Raw genomic sequence first — 5,769 nt, forward strand, 5'->3', positions numbered from 1 at the left:
TAATGGTTGTAGTGTCATTTTCCATAACTTTTTTGTCCTATTTATCAATTTTCCAACATAGTGGTGATACTATATGGAATCAAATCTTTCCTTCCATCTTGAAAACATATACTGATGTCTTTTCTACAGATATTGCACTTGATATGAGCCAAAAGGCACCCTGATGAAAGTGAAATGTGCATCGTTATTTACTAACGTGGTCCACGAGAGAAGGTAACAAAAATAGATGATTTTATTTAGTTTACATGTCACACCTGATACAGAGGTATCGGTGGACAAGTAGTAGGAGAGAGCAAGTGGGCCGTAGGCCTGGGTTGTGTTGGGCCGCATGTGACCTGGAACTAGCATGGTGTACTTAACCCTGTCGGGCTGAACAGATAGGAGAAAAATGAGATATCTCTGAATTCATTCTCACCTGCTTCGTCTACCTCTCCACTCTTGCTCCTCTCCTCATCCCGTTCCTTCCTCCTATGCGGCCGATCCCCTTTCCTAGGGTTTGGGTCGTCACAATTGGTATCAGAGGCCACTAATTTTTTTCCTGCGCTGCCGACCCGCGCCGCCGCCCCATATCCTCTTGGTAAATCGGTAACATCCACTGCATCAGGTGCGGATTCGCTTCAGTGAATTCGCACGAAATTCTATGCAGGGTTTGATTTGCTCGGAGTAGGAGCAACAGCACCGTCCAAGGCTTCTGCGCGAACGCGGCACCTCATGGACGCCATGGAGAACCAGACGTCCAACCTCACGGCCCTCATGGAGAAGCTGCTCAAGCGCTTTGATGAGGAGAAGGCGGAGGCGGGGAAGCGCACCGAGGTGCAGGCCGCCTTCAACAGCCAAGTCTCTCAGGAATCAAAGAGTCTCTCGAAGCAGATCGGCCTCACCCAGGCCGATGTGGACGACATCCACAAGGTTACCTCTCCCTCGGCCTCGACATCTCCTTCCCCAAGTTCGGCCGACCACAACCCGTCTGCTACAGTGCTCCACGCGCCGGCGACCAAGGAAGGGCCCCAGCAGCACGTGCTCCCTCCACCAGCCCCGCATACCGCACCTTCCCTAAGCGCACTGCCTATTCCACAACCGTTTGCTGGCAATCAACAGTTCGCGCGGCTGGCGAACGACGGGCCACCGCTCCTCAACTGCCCCGACCAGCACCAGTGGCAAACTGGCCACTATCACCAGCAACAACCTCGAGAGGATTCCTTCACCAAGCCGCCGAAACACAATTTCCAACGCTTCGACGGTGAGTGTCCGCGTGTCTGGCTCGATCATTGTCTGGCGTATTTCAAGCTGTACTGAGTGCCACAAAATAGTTGGGTAGCCACGGCAGCACTCTATGTGGAAGGACACGCCGCGCTGTGGCTCCGCGCGTTCTGCCAACAAAATCCGGTTCTCAATTGGGAGATGTTCAGAAGAGCACTCGAGGAGGAGTTCGGACCAGAGGAATTTGAGTCCATGATGCACAACCTTCTGCAGTTGCGACAGACGGGCAGTGTGGTGGAGTACCGACAGCAATTTGAGGTTTATATGTACAATTTACTCGCCTTGGATGCAACACTCAGTCCCAAGTTCTTTATCACACATTTTTTGTTGGGCCTCAAGGATGAACTGCGTGCAGCCGTGTGCATCCAAGCACCGACAAGTATCACCAGAGCAACAGTTTTTTGCCCGAATTCAGGAAGAGGAACTGGAACATCAATGTGCACGCCCGCGGCATGTACCCCCAAGCAGGCCAGCTCCTCTGCCTTATACAGCACCACAGCCCGGTCGACCACCACCGCCTCCACCTCCACTGCCTGCAGCGCCCGCACCGCGCCCAAATGCTGCACCCAAGCCGACCACCGATGATTTCGGCAGAGAGCATCAGTTACGCGATTACAGGCGTCAGCACGGGCTCTGTTTCCGTTGTGGGGAGAAGTACTCCCGCGAGCATCAGTGCAAGCGCTCTGCCCAGCTCCTCACCATCGAGGTTGGGGATTATGGGGAAGTGCTCTCGGATGATGCAGTCCGAGCACTAGAGCAATTGGATTCACCTATGACTGAAGATCCAGCATGCTGTATTCTGTCAGCCCATGCCGTGGAAGGAACAGAAGCAGCCGAGACAATCCGCGTGCGCGCTACAGTAGGCAATCTGACCATGTTACTCTTGGTGGACTCGGGAAGCACCAGTAGCTTCGTCAACTCTTCGTTCGCGGCTCGCATGGGGGCTATCACCACTGATACTCAACCATTGACAGTTCATGTCGCTAATGGACAGCGACTACACTGCACCAAACTTGTGCCGGAAGTGCAATGGAAGACACAAGAACAGGAATTCCACACAGATATGCGTGTACTCGACTTGGGGTGTATGACGCTGTACTGGGAGTGGATTGGCTCGCCCAACACAACCCAATGCAGTGTGATTGGCAGAAGAAGACGATGCAATTCAACCGGGAGGGCGTCGCGGTACACTTGACAGGTGTCCGTTCGGACGAACATCCAAGAATCGCTGCACTGGACGCCGCATCCCTCTGGCAGATGGAAGAAGCAAATGAGATTTGGGGCGCTGCACTGCTGGAAATTCAGACTCAATCGCCACACCTGACAGAAGAACCAATTCCTCCTGTCATTCAATGCATGCTGACAGATTTTCGTGATGTATTTGCTCAGCCTACAGAGCTACCCCCACACCAGCAGTATGATCACACAATCACACTCGAGCCAGGAACAGCACCAGTCAATTGTCGCCCTTACCGCTACTCTCCATTACAGAAAGACGAAATTGAGCGCCAAGTTGTGGAGATGTTGCGCACTGGGTTGATCACCCACAGCATGAGCCCGTTTGCAGCCCCTGTCCTTCTCGTGAAGAAGAAGGACGGAACATGGCGATTCTGCGTCAATTACAGACGTTTGAACACAGTCACCATCAAGAACAAATTTCCCCTTCCAGTCATTGACGAACTACTCGATGAACTTTCCGGAGCAGCATTCTTCTCCAAGATCGATCTCCGTGCCGGTTACCATCAGATTCGTATGCGTGAAGGTGACGAGGAGAAAACGGTTTTCAAAACCCACCATGGGCATTTCCAGTTCCGTGTCATGTCTTTTGGAGTCACCAACGGACCACCAACATTCCAATGTGTGATGAACTATATCTTCAAGGATGAAAATAGTAAGTTCGTCATTTCGTTTATGGATGACATCTTGGTCTTCAGTGAGTCGTTGCAGGAACACGTCGACCATCTCCGCACGGTGTTCGGCATTCTGCGCAAGAATCAACTGTACGCCAAGGAGTCCAAGTGTTCCTTCGCCCAACCTCGCATCGAGTATTTGGGCCATGTTATTTCCAAGGAAGGTGTGGCGATGGATGACAGCAAAACCAGTGCAATGCGCGACTGGCCAACTCCTACCAACGCCACCGAGCTGCGTGGCTTTCTCAGACTCACCGGGTATTACCGGAAATTCGTCCCTCGCTACAGCATCATCGCCAAGCCCATCACCCAGCTCCTCACCAAGAAGGGTTTCGTTTGGTCCGTGCAAGTTCAAGCAGCCTTCAACCTGCTCAAGGAAGCCATGGCGAACACGCCGGTGCTGGCCCTGCCAGATTGCTCACGCACCTTCACCATCGAGACGGATGCGTGCGACACAGGAGTTGGCGCAGTACTGGTTCAAGATGGCCATCCGGTCACGTACCTTAGCAAGGCGTCGAGGGTTCGCAATCAGCGGCTCTCCATCTACGAGAAGGAGTTCCTCACCGTGATCATGGCAATCGACAAGTGGCGCGCCTACCTCCAACGTGTTCCCTTCGTCATCGTCACAGGCCACGAGAGCTTGTGCAGTCTCGGCGAACAGCCACTGGACATCGAGCTTCAGCGCAAGGCCATGTCCAAGTTGGTGGGACTACAATTCTCATTCAAGTACCGCCACGGCATCGACAATGGTGCAGCGGACGCGCTCTCTCGCGTTGGGCACTTGCTCTCCCTCGATGCTTTGTCGACCTACCAACCACAATGGCTACAGGAGGTAGCCAATTCCTACGAGACCGACGCCGATGCTCAAGACCTACTTCAACGGCTCGCCATCTGCAGTCCTGACGAGCAGGGCTATGAGCTTCGTCAAGGAGTCATTCACTTCCACGACAAGCTATGGATTGGAGCAAACACCGCCCTCCAAACCAAGCTAATCAGTGCACTCCACGCTAGTGCTGTGGGTGGCCATTCTGGAGTCACCGCCACCTACCAAAGAGTGAAGAAGCACTTTGCCTGGAGCGACCTCAAACAAGTCGTGGACGACTTCGTCCACCAGTGCGACGTGTGTCAGCATGCGAAGCACGAGCACCTGAAGACCCATGGCTTGCTGCAGCCGCTACCTGTGCCCAAGGAGCCCTGGCACGATCTCACGATGGATTTCGTGGAAGGCCTGCCGGCGTCGGAGGGCTACCAAGTCTTCATGGTTGTCGTCGACCGCTTCACCAAGTATGCGCACTTCGTGTCGCTTCGCCACCCCTTCATGGCGGCCACCGTCGCCCGCGCCTTCTGGGACAACGTGATCAAGCTGCACGGCGTGCCTCACTCGATCGTTTCTGATCGTGATCCCATCTTCACCAGAAGCATGTGGCGTGCACTTTTGGATGCAGCCGGCACCAAGCTCAGCTACTCAACGGCGTACCACCCACAAACGAATGGTCAAAGCGAGCGTGTCAACCAATGCTTGGAGATGTACTTGAGATGTGCAGTCCACGACACACCCAATGAAAGGCGCAAGTGGCTACCGACGGCGGAATTCTGGTATAACACCACTCATCACTCTTCATTGGGCACATCTCCGTTCCACGCCCTCTATGGCCATGAACCAAATCTAGGAGGACTGCCCTCTATTACAGCCAAGCTACCAGCAGAAGGGGGTGATGATCTGGATTGGGCAACCCACAACAACACTGCGCGCTCAACTCGCTCGTGCACAAAACAGGTTCAAGCAAAAGGCTGATAAGAACAGAACAGAGCGCACATTTATGGTGGGCGAGCAGGTCTTACTGAAGCTTCAGCCATATGTGCAGTCGGCGGTGGCCAACCGCCCCTGCCCCAAGCTCGCGTACAAGTTCTTCGGCCCGTTCGACATTGTGCAGCGGATTGGTGCCACGGCATACAAGCTCAAGCTGCTAGAGGACAATCGCATTCATCCGGTCTTCCACGTCTCCCAGCTCAAGCCTTATACACCTGACTACTCGCCGGTGTTCTCCGACCTTCCTCACGTGCCAGACCTCACCGGCGCTCTGCTCCAGCCGATCGTCACCCTCGACCGCCGCATGGTCAAGAAAGGCAGCAACACCGTCGTCCAAGTCCGCGTCCAATGGTCCTCGCTATCTCCAGAGTCTGCCACCTGGGAAGATTACAACGTTCTTCGCCATCGCTACCCCATGGTGCCATGCTGGGAGGAAGAAGACACTGCCGCTCAAGGGGGAAAAATTGTCACACCTGATACAGAGGTATCGGTGGACAAGTAGTAGGAGAGAGCAAGTGGGCCGTAGGCCTGGGTTGTGTTGGACCGCATGTGGCCTGGAACTAGCTGGTGTACTTAACCCTGTCGGGCTGAACAGAGAGGAGAAAAAAATGAGATATCTCTGAATTCATTCTCACCTGCTTCGTCTACCTCTCCCCTCTTGCTCCTCTCCTCATCCCATTCCTTCCTCCTGTGCGGTAGATCCCCTTTCCTAGGGTTTGGGTCGTCACATTACAGTAGTACAATATTGCCGGTAGGATGGGGCGAAGGTGGAACTAAGGAGGTGTTTGA

The 5,769-nt window shown here is 53.9% G+C and overlaps 1 pseudogene; it reads left to right on the forward strand.

Annotated features, from left to right (window-relative positions):
* Positions 1 to 720: 720 nt before the first annotated feature.
* LOC119315797 lies at positions 721 to 5,482 on the forward strand (annotated as a pseudogene).
* Positions 5,483 to 5,769: the final 287 nt, after the last annotated feature.

The sequence above is a fragment of the Triticum dicoccoides genome, chromosome 6A (genome assembly GCF_002162155.2).
Source record: "Triticum dicoccoides isolate Atlit2015 ecotype Zavitan chromosome 6A, WEW_v2.0, whole genome shotgun sequence".
NCBI classification, from domain to species: Eukaryota; Viridiplantae; Streptophyta; class Magnoliopsida; order Poales; family Poaceae; genus Triticum; species Triticum dicoccoides.